Raw genomic sequence first — 15,732 nt, forward strand, 5'->3', positions numbered from 1 at the left:
TGATGCTTTTGAACTGTGGTGTTGGAGAAGACTCTTGAGAATCCCTTGGACTGCAAGGAAATCCAACCAGTCTATCCTAAAGGAGATCAGACCTGGGTGTTCATTGGAGGGACTGATGTTGAAGCTGAAACTTCAATACTTTGGCCACCTGATGTGAAGAGCTGACTCATTTGAAAAGACACTGATGCTGGGAAAGATTGAGAGCAGGAGGAGAAGGGGATGACAGGAGATGGTTAGATGGCATCACTGACTCAATGGACATGGGTTTGGGTAAATTCTGGGAGGTGGTGATGGACAGGGAGGCCTAGCATGTTGCGGTTCATAGGGTCACAAAGAGTTGGACATGCCTGAGCAACTGAACTGAACTGAACTGAATTATCGTGAGTCTGGGGTACAACTGATATGGTTGTAACATTGATCAAATGGAAGCTGGTCTTCAGAAGTGACCACAGCCCTGCTTCAATATGCCCTTGTCCTACATAGCTTCTGGAATATGACTTTTTATGAGAATGACCTCCCCCCAAAATATCATTAAAACTAGAACCCTTGTCTCGGGCTCTGCTTCTATAGAACCTGAGCAAAAAAAAATTAAATTTAAAGAATTTAAATCATGTGTCAAATATAATAAGCAAGACAGAAAGTTTCAATCCTAAATTAAAATTAATCTGGCCATTCTGTTGTCTGGCTATTTCAGAAGAATTTGGTGATGAAGGAATCAGGTGCTATGGCTCACCCAAGATTTCTATCCCTCTGCTTCAACACAGAAACACAAGTCCAAAGTATATATGGCACAATCATAAAAAATAAGGTACATCACCGATGAGTTTTCTTAAGGCTCACTTCATGTCACTATTTCTCAGGCTGTAGATAAAAGGATTCATCATTTGAGGAACCACAATGTACATAACTGAACCCACTGCTTCTGTCTTCCTAGATGAGTCCATAACCACAGAACTAACGTAAACTCCAAAACTGTCCCATAGAATAAGAATGCAACTAAGAGGTAAGCCCCACAGGTGGAAAAAGCTTTAAGCTTTGCTCCTGCTGAAGGCATTCTCAAAACAGAGGAGACAATTTAAATGTAAGAGAAAATGATCCCTAAAAGAGGAATACCACCAAACAGGCTAGCTACAGAATATGTCAGGACGTTATTGATGAGGGTATCAGAACAAGCCAGCTTGATGACCTGAGCAAATTCACAGGAGAGGTCCTTGCAGAAGGACAGTCTCAATAACATCAGACAATGGAGTAAGTCAACCATAGTGCTAATGAACAGTGAACGTAGAATCAGCAGAACATAGAGTTGGGGGTTCATGATAACTGTGTACCTCAAGGGGTAACAAATGGCCACATAGTGATCATAGGCCATTGCTGCAAGGAGAACATTCTCCATACCACCAAAAACCTGAGCAAAACCAATCTGGGTGAGGCAGCCTGTATGAGTGATGTGCTGTATCTGTGCTTGGATGTTGACCAGCATCTCTGGGATTGTGGTAGTGCTTATACAGACATCAATAAAGCAGAAGTTGGAAAGAAAGAAGTACATGGTGGGGGGGAGGTGGGAGTCAGAGATGACAGCCAGGATGATGAGCAGGTTTCTCAAGATAGTGATCAGGTACAGGGACAGGAACAGACAGAAGAGGAGGGGCTGTAGTTCTGGATTATCTGTTAGTCCCAGGAGAAAAAATTCTGAAATATCTGTTTGATTTCTGGGCTCCATGTTGTTGATGAATCTGAAGGGAAAATGGCATGAAAAGAAATGAAAATGAATGGTCTCCAGATGAGAAGCACCAGCATCAATTGGGAACTTGTTAGAAATGCTAACTGTAGGTGTCATCCAGATGTACTGCTGAGAAACATTGGCGGTAACATCCAGAAATCTAAGTTTTAACAGACTCTCCAGATGAATTTGATCGATGTCATAATTTTTAAAACAGTGCTGGAGAGGGTGTGGAGAAAAGGGAACCCTCTTACACTGTTGGTGGGAATGCAAACTAGTACAGCCACTATGGAGAACAGTGTGGAGATTCCTTAAAAAACTGGAAACAGAGCTGCCTTATGATCCAGCAATCCCACTGCTGGGCATACACACTGAGGAAACCAGAAGGGAAAGAGACACGTGTACCCCAGTGTTCATCGCAGCACTGTTTATAATAGCCAGGACATGGAAGCAACCTAGATGTCCATCAGCAGATGAATGGATAAGAAAGCTGTGGTACATATACACAATGGAGTATTACTCAGCCATTAAAAAGAATACATTTGAATCAGTTCTAATGAGGTGGATGAAACTGGAGCCTATTATACAGAGTGAAGTAAGCCAGAAAGAAAAATACCAATACAGTATGCTAACACATATATATGGAATTTAGAAAGATGGTAACAATAACCCTGTGTACGAGACAGCAAAAGAGACACTGATGTATAGAACAGTCTTATGGACTCCGTGGGAGAGGGAGAGGGTGGGATGATTTGGGAGAATGGCATTGAAACATGAATAATATCATATATGAAATGAGTCACCAGTCCAGGTTCGATGAACGATACTGGATCCTTGGGGCTGGTGCACTGGGACGACTCAGAGGGATGGTATGGGGAGGGAGGAGGGAGGAGGGTTCAGGATGGGGAACACGTGTATACCCGTGGTGGATTCATGTTGATATATGGCAAAACCAATACAATATTGTAAAGTTAAAAAATAAAATAAAATTAATAATAATAATAATAAAAACAGTGCATGAATAAAAGAAGTAATTCTATGTATATTTTGAACCTAAGAGAATATACAGTAGCAACAGTTTTTGGTCATTTGAAGAGACAGGATTAGAAGATAAGACAAAATATGATACAAAATAATCAGGCATCCAAACAGGACTGTTTCTGTAAAGCAGCGGTCTTCCCTTACCTGGGGGAGACAGAAGTGGCCAAGACAGCCTTTATTATTTAGTGTATTACTTAGACTCAAGCACTTTGAATTTAATCCAAGACCAGTACTTTTTTTGAGAATGCTCAAAGTAATTCAACTGTATGAGAAGCTTCCAGGTTCTTGTTGTACAATGAAAACTATCAGAAACCTGTATCTGGATATTGCAATGAATAGAATAGAAATGAACAGAAAAAGAGCAGCTAACATATTATTCAGCACATGGGACTCTCATACTGACATTTCCTATTATGGTTTTCTTTTTCTGTCATAAACAATGGCACCTGGCAAGTTTCATTCCTCAGAAGGAAGCAGTGGGATGGAGCAAGTCAAAGAAAGACAACAATAGAAAGAGAGAATATCCCTAGCATGACAGCTGCAAATTTCAGGGAAGTGTTTATGAGATGAAACTCCAGTTGGGAACATTTACCATGTAGATAAGGAATGAAGGAAATGTCCATGATATACATATTCATTTGCCATGAACACATGATGAAATATATGATCATTAAATGTATTAATGATAAATGAATGACCAATGCATATATAAATCAATACAAGTAATGGAAACCTATAAGAAAAAGAATTTGAATGACAAACTATGGCATTTGAAAATTTTATATTTATATATATATTGAATTGTTACAAGTTATAATCTATAATAAAAATAAACCTGTAGAGCAAAAAAAAAAAATATGGATATGAAGGGCTTGGTATCCACCCAGTCAATAGTATCAAATTCACCCACTTAATGGTCCTCATTCAAGGTGTTTTAATTGCAAGAAATAATGCAGATATATGTGAATAACTCACATCATGTGTTGGCACAATCTTATTTTCCTTCCCAAGGGAATCACTGTATGAACATAATATACATTAATTTTCAGCAATTTTTATTATAACTAGTGTTACTGCTCCAAAAATATGTTGTTTTTTATTTTGAAAGCTTTCAAAAACAACATATTTTTGGAGCGGTAACACTAGTTATAATAAAAATTACAAATCTAAAAAACTTAATTCACAGAAACAGAGAGTAGAATGGTGGCTAGCAGAGGCTACAGGGTTGGAGAAATAGAGAGATGCTGGTCAAAGCATACAAGCTTTCAGTTATAAGATGGTAAGTTCCAGGGATCTAATGTACGGCATTATGACTTTAGTTAACAGTACTGTATTTTATAACTGAAAGTTTCTTACTGTATCACATCATCACATTCTGAACCTTAAACTTATACAGTGTCACTGGTCAAAGTATAGGTGCAAGTGTTCGTGGTGTACGACTTTTTGCGACCCCATGGACTATAGCCCACCAGGCTCCTCTGTCCATGGGATTCTCCAGACAAGAATCAAGAATAGTGGGGTGGGTTGCAATTTCCTTCTCCGGGGCATCTTCCCAACCCGGGGATTGAACCCAGGTCTTCTGCATTGCAGGGAGATTCTTTACCATCTGAGCCACCAGGGAAGCCCATTATTGGTCAATTGTATCTCCATTTAGTTGGGAAAAAATAATAATACCAACACATTATTCTATTTTAATAAGAATAATATTTTTATGACTTAATAAGGATAATATTATTCTGCAATAATATTCTATTTTAATAGTGATCTGCTGCTCCCCCAAGAAACATTTCGTATTCTGATTTTTAAAGTGGAATTTCATGGATTTTTCTTGTTAATTTCTCTACTCTGTCTAAATTTGAAAAAATTATAGATTAATTTTCCTGAGGCTTGATCTTTTAAAAATTGAATTAAAAGGTATGTTTTCTGACCAGGGCTGGGGGACTCTATCGTGCCGGCCACCAGGTGCTAGTAAAGCTCCCACTAGGGCTGGGTCTTTCATGCCCGTGGCTGCCGGCTTCCCCACGCACTTGTAGCTGGGGATCCCACAACCCTGGCTGCCACCACCATGCCCTGTCCTCATAGGCAGATTTGAGCTCCAGGGCAGCCTCAGGAGAAAATACACAGAAGTGGGGCTAAAACCACAGCTGAGCCCCAGGGGTGTGGCAACTAGGGAAGAGGAACTAAAATCTTTCCTTGCAATTGCAGATTAGATTCCTATGATCATCTATGAAAAGTCTGAATAGACTGTGAGTGTTCTCGCAACTGAGACTTGTGTAGCGGTAGCAGCTGTGGACTCTGGGGGCAAGTACATGTGGGACCTGGCCCAGGTCAGAGTCTGAGCTGCCCCACAGTGCCCACAGTGGGTCCAGAGACCTACTTAGAGGTGTTGGAAAGTCTCCAGGGGAGACAGAGGTTAGCTGTGGCTCCTGGTGTGGGCAAAGACACTGACAGCTGAGATGCCAGGAAAATATTCTTATTTTGCTTTGTTCTGTTGTTTCTCTTATTGTTTTATTTTTATTTGTTTAATGCAAAAAATTAAAAAATATTTTTAATTTTTTCTATTTTTCTTTTCTTTGTTGTTTTTTCCCTTGTTTTCGTTTGGGGTTCTTTTGGTGTTCTCTTTTTTTTCATTTTCTTTGCTTTTATTATTTAATTTTATTAATTAATCAATATATTCTTTGCTTGTTTTTAAAATAAATTTATTTATTTTAACAGAAGAATAATTACTTTACAATATTGAGATGGTTTTTGCCATACATCAATATGAATTGGCCATAGGCATACATGTGTCCCTTCCATCCTGAAGCTCTCTCCCACCTCCCTCCCCACCCCATCCCTCCAGGTTGTCACAGAGCACTAGCTTGGGATGCCCTGCATCATACACCAAACTCCCACTGACCATTTTACGTATGGCAATTTATATGTTTCAATGCTATTCTCTTAAATCATCCTACTCTCTCTTTCTCCCACTGAGTCCAAAAGTTTGTTCTTTATGTCTGTATCTCCTTTGCTGCCTTGCATGTAAGATCTTTGGTACCATCCTTCTAGAGTCCATATATATGTGTTAATATATAATATTTGTCTTTCTCTTTATGACTTACTTCACTCTGTAAAATAGGCCCTAGGTTCACCCACCTTGTTAGAACTGACTCAAATGCATTCTTTTTTTATAGCTGAGTAATATTCAATTGTGTATATGTACCACAACTTCCTTATTCATTCACCTGCTGATGGACTTCTAGGTTACTTCCATGTCCTAGCTGTTGTAAATAGTGTTGCAGTGAACACTGGGGTATATGTGTCTTTTTCAATTCTGGTTTCCTAAGGGTATATGCTGGAGAAGGAAATGGCAACCCACTCCAGTACTCTTGCCTGGAAAATCCCACGGACAGAGGAGCTTGGCAGGCTGCAGTCCATGGAGTCTCACAGAGTCGGACAGGACTGAAGCGATTTAGTAGCAGCAGCAGCAGGGTATATGCATTGTAGTGGCATTGCTGGGTCATCTGGTTTTGTTTTTGTTTATTTAGTTTTGCTTTTACCATTTGTCTTGGGCTTTGCTTGCCCATTTGTTTTCTTTTTCTTTTTTAAAACTCTTTTGCTGCTGCTTATTTGTTTTTGTCTGCTGTTAATCTTAGGTGTTGTTTGTCTGTTTGTGTCCCCTCCCCACATCTTTTTTTGCTCTTTCTTTTTGGCTGTGTTGTGTGGCTTGAATCCATATTGTGAAAATGACTATACTACTCAAAGCAATCTATAGTTTCAATGCAATTCTTATAAAATTATCAATGGTATTTTCATAGAAATAGAACAAATAATTTTGCAATTTTTATGGAAACACAAATGACCCCAAATAGCTAAAGCAATCTGCAAGAAAAATGGAGCTGGAAGAATTGGGATCTCTGACTTCAGACTATACTATAAAGCTACAGTAATCAAGACAGTATGTTACTGGCACAAAAATTGAACTATAAAGCAAGGGAACAAGATAGAAAGCCCAGAGATAAACCCGCACCCTCTGTGGTCACCTAATCTATGACAAAAGAGGCAAGAATATACAATGGAGGAGAGTATCTTCAATGAGTGGTTCTGGGAAAACTGGACAGCTACATGCAAAAGAATGAAATTAGGATACTTTCTAACATCATACACAAGAATAAACTAAAACGGATTGAAGACCTAAATGTAAGGCAGGAATAAAATTCTTTAGGGGAAAATATAGGCAGAATGTCCTTTGACAGAAATTGCAGCAAGATATTTTTTCATCCACCTCCTAGAGTAATGCAAATAAAAAAAGTAAATAAGTGGGATATAATTAAATTCAAAAGATTTTTCATATCAAAGGAAGTCATAAACAAAACAATAAGACAACTCTCAGAATGGGAGAAAATATTTGCAAATGAAGCAACAGACAAGGGATTAATTTCCAAAATATAACAACAGCTCAATGATTGAAACACACATGAAAAGATGCTTATCATCACTAATTATTAGAGGAAGCAAGTCAAAACTACAATGAGTTATCACTTCACACAGGTCAGAATGGCCATCATCAACAAAATCTATGAACAATAAATGCCATAGAGGGTGTGGAGATAAAGGAACCCTCATGCACTATTTGTGGGAATGTAAATTGATACAGCCACTATGAAGAAGAGTATAAAGAGTCCTTTAAACACAAAAAAATAGAACTACCATATGACCCAGCAATCTCACTTCTGGGCATATTCCCTGATAAACCATAATTCAAAAAGATATAAACACCCCAATATTCATTGCAGCACTATTTACAATAGCCAGGATATGGTGGTGGTGGTTTAGTTGCTAAGTTGTGTCTGCCTCTTGCGACCCCATGGACTGTAGCCCACCAGGCTCCTCTGTCCATAGAATTTTCCAGATAAGAATTCTGGAGTGGGTTGCCATTTCCTTCTCCAGGGGACCTTCCCAACCCAGGGATCAAACCCAGGTCTCCTGAACTGCAGGCAGATTCTTTACCGACTGAGCTACCAGGGAAACACAACTTACAGGACATGGAAGTAACCTAACTGTCCATCAACAGAGGAATGGATAAAGATGTGGAACGTATATACATTGGAATGTTACTCAGCCATAAAAAAGAACAATATAAAGCCATTTGCAATAACATGGATAGATCTAGAGTTTGTCATACTGAGTGAAGTAAGTCAGACACAGAAAGACAAATATCACGCGATAACTCTTATAGGTGGAATCTAAAAACAAAAAAGGGTACAAGTGAACTTATTTACAAAACAGAAGTAGAGGACTTCCCTAGTGGCACAGTGGATGAGAATCCACATGCCAATGCAAGGGACACAGGTTCGATCCCTGCTCTGGGAAGATTCCATGTGCTTCAGAACAACAAAGACCATGAGCCACAACTACTGAGCCCATGAGCTAGAGCCTGTGAACTGCAACTATTGAAGCCCGCGTGCTCTAGGGGCCATGAACCACAATTATTAAGCCTGTGTGCCACAATTATTGAAGCTAGCAGACCCTGCTGCTGCTGCTGCTGCTAAGTCGCTTCAGTCGTGTCTGACTCTGTGTGACCCCATAGACGGCAGCCCACCAGGCTCCCCCGTCCCTGGGATTCTCCAGGCAAGAACACTGGAGTGGGTTGTCATTTCCTCCTCCAATGCATGAAAGTGAAAAGTGAAAGTGAAGTCGCTCAGTCATATCCGACTCTTAGCGACCCCATGGACTGCAGCCCACCAGGCTCCTCCGTCCATGGGATTCTCCAGGCAAGAGTACTGGAGTGGGGTGCCATTGCCTTCTCCATAGCAGACCCTAGAGCCCACATACCGCAACTACTGAGCCTGAGGGCTGCAACTTCTACTGAAGTGGAGGCGCACTGAGCCTGTGCTCTGCAGTGAGAGAAGCCACAGAAATGGAAGCCTGTGCACCACAACTAGAGAGTAGCTCCTGCTTGCTGCAGCAGGAGAAAAGCCCACACAGCAATGAAGATCCAGCACAGCCCAAAATAAATATGTTTAAAAGTTGTTTTTCATATGGTATAAGAAAATATCCATAAAATTTTGGAATCAATTTTATGTTTATTGAGGTGTAATTGCTTTACAATGTTGTGTTTCTGCGGTGCAATGAAGTAAATCAGCCACATATATACACATATATCACCTCCCTCTTGGATCTCCCTCCCAAACACCCCCATCCCACCCATCTAGGTCATCACACCGAGCTGAGCTTCCTGTGCTTTATAGCAGGTTCCCACTTGCTATCTATTTTACACGTGATAGTGTATATATGTCAATCCCAACCTCCCAGTTTGACCCTCCCTCCCCTCCCCCTCTGTGTCCACTTGCTTCTCTATTCCTGCTTTGGAAATAGGTAAAAATCTTTTCAAAAGTGGATATATGCATATGTATAACTGATTCACTTTGCTATACAGCAGAAATGAACACAATATTATAAATCAATTATACTCCAAAAGTTTCTTTTAGAAAATCTAAAAATAGAGCTAATGTGTGATTCAGCTATTCTACTTCTGGGCCTATATTCAGAGAAAATCATAGTTCCAAAGATACATCCACTTCAATATTCATTGCAGCACTATTTACATTAGCCAAAACATGGAAACAATCTAAATATTGATCAATAGATGAATGGATAAAGAACACGTGTACATATGTACAATGGAATATTACTCAGTCGAAGAAAAGGATGCGATAATGCCATTCACAGTAACATGGATGAACCTAGAGGTTATTGTGTTAAGTGAAGTATGCTACTTAGAGAAAGACAAGTATCATATGACATCACTTATATGCAGCATCTAAAAAAAATTATGCAAAAAAAAAAAAAAAGAAATAAAGCATTAAAAGCTTAAAAAAAAAATTATGCAAATGAATTTACTTACTAAACTGAAACAGACTCACAGACACAGAAAACAAAGTGATGGTTACTAAACGGGTAAGGAAGAGGGGAGATACATTGGAAGTTTGGGATTAACATATACACACTATTGTATGTAAAATAAACAAGAACCTACTGTATAGCATAGGAGCTATATTCAATGTCTTATAAAAATCTATAATGAAAAAGAATCTGAAATAAAGGGAAATGTTGAAATTTTAGATAAACAGCTTGGACATCAGAGACAAGGAGAGAGGTCAGTCTCCTTGTGAAAAGAGGAAGGACCTAGATCCTTACTAATACCTACTTTTGAAATTTTCATCTTCCATTAAATTAGCAAATCCTTAGAGTTTGAGAGACCATGGACCAATTTGTCTAATTATCTGCTATGTGCATGGAGACCTCGAGGCTGCTCCACTGTAAATAATTAGCCTGTGCTTCCCAGCCCTTCAAATAGCCAGCTCTATTCCAGTGAGTCCCATACCTGTGTATTTCAGCTTCCCAGAGTTGTGGTCTGCCCCCAGGAGTTCCATTCCTGAGTCTGCCTTGCTGCCAGGCCTGAGAACACAGCTTCAGCCCTCATCCAACAGCAGGTAGGAGAGGGGCAGCCAATATGTAATCCTCAGTCCTGGTCCAGCAGAGACATAGCACAGCCCAGAGAGTGCCAAGTGCAGTGGGAGACACTGAATGCAGGAAGGATGGGGGAGCCATATTTGATCACCATCAAGGCAGTGGGACAGTTGAGATGGCCAGTGGGAGGGAACCAAAATACATAGATAAGGTTAAAGGCTTATGAAGTTGATTTGTTGTGAGTGTTGGGGATCATAGAACTCTTATTTAAAATTCTTTTTTTTAATGTCTATTTTTTTAATTGAAGGACAATCGCTCTACAATATTGTTTATTTAAAATTCTATTTCATCCCACACTTACTGTCCTTCCATTCCCATCTTTTCTAAGTGACAAATAAATAGGTCCCTCTAAACTGTGCTTAAGTGAAGACAGAGCAACTTCACTTTCACTTTTCACTTTCATGCATTGGAGAAGGAAATGGCAACCCACTTCAGTGTTATTGCCTGGAGAATCCTAGGGATGGGAAGCATGGTGGGCTGCTGTCTATGGGTTGCACAGAGTCGGACATGAATGAAGCCACTTAGCAGCAGCAGCAGCAGCAGCAAACTGTGCTTAAGCACTCCAGATGATCATGCAGATGATAGTGAAGAAAATGATATAAGGAACCATAGTATCACAAACCTTTACTTTGGATTCCAACTGCCAGGAGCCAAGCTAAATTTTTCTATTGCTTGTTTCCTTTTATCTGCATTACCTCTCCTACAACATGCATGAGCATCACTTTACAGTTGAGGATAGGAACACAATATTTTTATGGAATTTTTATCAGGCCATGGAGTGGAAAAGGGGGTAAAGTCAGATTTGAATGAGGACAGTGAAACTTTATACATAAGGCACCTAGAAAATATCCTCCTCTGCTAATACAGCTTGCATTCCAGGACTAAATGTAGGAGAAATGCAAACTCTCTATAAAGAAATACAGACTTGAAAAACTCCTAAGCTGGCATAAGAAGACCAGCTTAGAGTTTGATACCTGACTTTGGTCCTAAATTTTATCAGTTGTTCTTAAGAGGGTTGGATTTGATGAGAAATCAATTTTTTAAAATGTTTTAGGATTTGAGACATCTTTAAGATGCTTTCCCTAGCCACTGTAAACAAAAAGAACAAAAAGCAAACTCTCTTCCTTTTCATCCCAGGCAGAGACGTCCTGCTCACTGGGCTCTTCCCTTTAGGCGTTCATGGCAGACACAGTGGAAGGCAGTGGTGGTACTTGCTTAACAACTACCGGAAGGAAGGTGGAGGTGGGGATTCCAGGAAGAATGAGCTCATGCAGTTCAAGGCAGTTCTCTCTCTCATCCCTGTTCTTGGATTTTGCTTCCCTGTCCACTTGCTCTTTTATTCTTGTAATGTATACCTTCTTGATCTCTAAGGGAGTATGACGTCAAGGTGTTGGTTTGTATTCTGAGGCAGGAAACAAGAAATGTGTACTTTAGAAAGCTTGGAAGAGACTTCTGATCCTCTGCTTAAACTCTCTGAAGTGTGGGGAAACAGTAAACAAGTTCAGTGCGTGGACCTAAGAGACCCACAATCTGAGTTTGAATCTTGTCTATTATCTGAATGACACTGAGCAAGTCCTTAACATCTCTGATCCTCAATGCTGCCATCTAAGTTGATATCCAGTTGATAAAACAGTGCTGACACAGAATGAAAGAAAATGTATTCTAACATGTACCTAGATGTGTGATGGAGGCATTACGGTTAAAGCAAAGTAAATTTTAGGTAGTTTTATCATTAATATTATCCTTAAGGCTAAGTACCAGTTACTTAACTAAAATAACCGGTGATCTGAGGTTTAGCTTTCCCTAGATCCTGAGAGAACATTTTGTTGTTTAGTTGCTCAGTCTTGTCTGACTTTTCCAACCCTATGGATTGTAGCCACCAGGCTCCATGGTCCATGGAATTCTCCAGGCAAGAATACTGGAATGGGTTGCCATTTCATCCTCCAGGGGATCTTCCCGACTCAGGGATCAAATGTCTCCAGTGTTGCAGCAGATTCTTTCCCAGTGAGCCACCAGGGAAGCCAGAGAAACATTTTACTTTTTTGTTTTTTTTGTTAGTGGATTTTGACTGCCTATAGGAAAACAACTGAGACTTATCTATTTTCCGTTCCTCAGAGCCTTTTCTTCCTTACACAGAATAGGCTACAAGAACAAAAATCTCAGTTGGATACTGATAGACCCTTCCTTAGTTCTCAGAAGCAGAGTGTGGGCAATAAAACTTCCATGCACTGGGCATTTTCCTGATTGTTTTTTCATTCCTTCCAGCAATGTCTTGCTGGACTAGACAAAAGATGAAACGGTGCTTGTATGCCTCTGTGTAACTTTCTAACGGATTCATCAGTTTCCATTTAATAGAATCTACAACATTTAATTATTAAAAAAATAGTCACTCACAAAAATTAAAAAGAGAGAGAGGGAGAGAAAGAGAGAGAGAATGAAAGAAAGAAAGAAGACTTTCCTGGTGATGTAGTGGACCAGAGTCTGCTTGCCAATGCAGGGGACACACGTTTGATCCCTGGTCCGGGAGGATCCCACATGCCCATGACACAACTGCTGAGCCCATGTGCTGCAGCCACTGAGGCCCATGTACCCTACAGCCCGTGCTCTGAAACAAGAGAAGCCACCACAATGAGAAATTGTCTTCCGAAATAGACAGTAGTCCCTGCCTATCGCAACTGAAGAAAGCCTGCCCACAGCAACCAAGACCTAGCACAGCCAAGAATAAATAAATAAATAAACGTTTAAAAAGAAAGAAAGGAGGGAAGTCAATCTTATCCTGTGGACTAAGACACATTTTTGGATTTCCATTCATTCTGCAAATGAATTTCTTGGGATATAACAGGTGTAAGGAAGGGAGTTAGAGAAGGCAAGGTTCAGAAAAAGAATGAGACTGGCACTTTACAGGAACAGATCACATTTAATGAGGTGAGAAGGGGCAGCAGTCAGATTAGTGAGCTGCTGCACTTATCCAAGAAAAGAGTAAGCATATATAGGCATGTGTGTGGTAAGTTACTGTCTTAAGGGAGCCTGTTCTTTTCCAAGGTTTTTCGGAGTAGTTATCTTTTAAATGGCTGGGGCAAGGAATTTTGGAGATCTGACAGAGGGTGGACCAGCTGGGAGCTGGGAGTAATCAACCTTAATATCCATTTTTTTCTTCAGATGAGAGAGTTCTTTGTTTTGCATAGAATGATGGGAAGGACCTGGAGGGGAGTTTTAACTCCAGGCTATTTTGAGCCATGTAGCTTTCCTTCATTCCAGACCCTAAGGAATATATAGAAAAAAAGAAAGAGAGGTGGGTGCCGTTAATGTTTAGGGCTTCTTCTTGCTGATAAATGAAGGTCAGGGATTTGTGGTCTGGGAGGAAGGAAGTCTAAGGCTCGTAGTGTTGATTTTTTATTTTCGCTGTTAGGGTCTAAGCAAGAGAACAGTCTTGACTTGGTCTCAGGAAATGGCTTGGATTTGGTCTTGGAGGAATCTCTGGAAAAGATTAAACAAACTAGGTCCAAAGGTGTGTAGAAGAATAAAAATGAATGGTCTGAGAAGGGGTAAATGTTATAAAAGGTTTTTTGTAGTCACAGGGTGGAGATGTAATCTTCAATGTGTTCAAGTGTGGATGTTTGAGGACTCAAGACCTAGGTATCTGTCAAAAGTTGTTCCAGGAATAATTGTAGCCGTGAGACCGACAGGCTCATCCATCACCAGTTGGGGCCAGTGGAAACTGTGAGAACTTTAGAGTTGTGGGGCCTGTGTGAAAAACTTGATAAGTATTAGTCTGGCAAGCATTTTTATCATTGGGCTGTATAACCTTTTTTAACTGGGTGATGTGTATCCAAGGGGTGATTTCTTTTAATGTTGCAGTGGTAGGGGTCAGCAGAATTACCGTTTAGGGTCTTTGCCATTTTGGGGTTAGATCTGAGTGGGACTGAACTGTCATATAGACTTTGTCTCCTATTTGAAGGGATGGGTATGAAAGATTGGGGTGTGGTCGAGGGAGTAAGTTATCTATGTGTTGCCAAAGGGCATCTTGTATCTGGGCAAGTAAAGGAAAAGGAAGGTGGGAAGGCAGTTTGGGACTGTCTTGGGAGGGGGAAGATCTAAAAGTATTATGGGCCTCCCATACATGGCCTCAAATGGACTGATATTTAAGGTTTGTTTTTTTTTTTTTTTTGGTAAGGCCCGGACCTTGAAGAGGGCTAAAGGGAGGAGTTTACTTCAGTCTTGATGAAGTTTGATCGTTAATTTGGTCAGAGTTTCTTTTAGGACTCAGTTGGCTTTCCCAACCTTATCGGAAGACTGGGGATGATAAGGAATGTGAAACCTCTAAGGAACTTGAAGGGCTCATGCAATATTTTGGGTGCTTTGGGATGTGAACTTGGGCCCGTTGTCAAACTGGAGGGAGGAAGGCATTCCAAACCTTGGGAGGATTTCACTAAGAATAAGCTGAGCCGCAGTAGGGGCTCCTTTGTTAGTAGTCAGGGAAGTTTCAATCTGTCTAGAAAATGTATCTACAAAGACTAGGCGAAATTTAACCCTTTTTACGGGTGGCATGTGGGTGAAATCTATCTTTCAGCAGGAAGATGTCTGTGAATTTGGTGGGTGGGGAAAGGAGAGGGGTGAAAATATTAAGATTTGTCTGCTGACAAATGGTACAAGTTTGGGTCAAATTACTTAAATAAGTCACATTGTCCTTAGTTTAATAAAGTTCTGAAGAAAAGCCTTAAGTACTTTTACAGAGGGGTGGAAAAGCAAATGTAAATATGAAAGTAACGTGTGGATGTTAAGCTCATCAATTTGGGCTATAGTAAAGACAGGACTAACAGAAGTGGCTTATCGTTTTGTTTCGTGATTTGCTATATTGTTATAAAAGGAGATAGGACTATGTCACTGATGTCTCTGGCAATGTATTACAGCAGCTTGTTTTGGGAGTTGAGCCACATGGAGGAGTTTAGAAATAAAAGAATCATTGAGAATACGTGCGTTTTCTTAAGTGAGGAATTTTGTCTCCCTCTAAACTACAATGTTAGAATGTAATATGTTATAGACATATTTGGAGTCAGTGTAAATGTTTATCTTTTGGTCTTTGGCTAGGGTCAAAGCTTGTGTAAGAGTTATCAATTCAGCCTATTGTGAGGATGTGTGAGTTGGGAATGTAGCTGACTTGATGAGGTGAGGGGGGATAACTTTGTTGGGTTGTCCCTGAACTATAGCATTCAGTTCAGTTCAGTTCAGTTGCTCAGTTGTGTCCGACTCTTTGCGACCCCATGAATCGCAGCCTTCCAGGCCTCCCTGTCCATCACCATCTCCCGGAGTTCACTCAAATTCATGTCCATCGAGTCGGTGATGCCATCCAGCCATCTCATCCTCTGTAGGCCCCTTCTCCTCCTGCCCCCAATCCCTCCCAGCATCAGAGTCTTTTCCAATGAGTCAACTCTTCGCATGAGGTGGCCAAAGTACTGGAG

General features: G+C 40.3%; 1 pseudogene; it reads right to left on the reverse strand.

The window, feature by feature from the left end:
• Nucleotides 1-794: 794 nt before the first annotated feature.
• On the reverse strand, nucleotides 795-1,720 carry LOC129622999 (olfactory receptor 7G2-like; annotated as a pseudogene).
• Between the last annotated feature and the right edge of the window lie 14,012 nt (nucleotides 1,721-15,732).

The sequence above is a fragment of the Bubalus kerabau genome, chromosome 1 (assembly GCF_029407905.1).
Source record: "Bubalus kerabau isolate K-KA32 ecotype Philippines breed swamp buffalo chromosome 1, PCC_UOA_SB_1v2, whole genome shotgun sequence".
In the NCBI taxonomy this organism is placed as follows: Eukaryota; Metazoa; Chordata; class Mammalia; order Artiodactyla; family Bovidae; genus Bubalus; species Bubalus kerabau.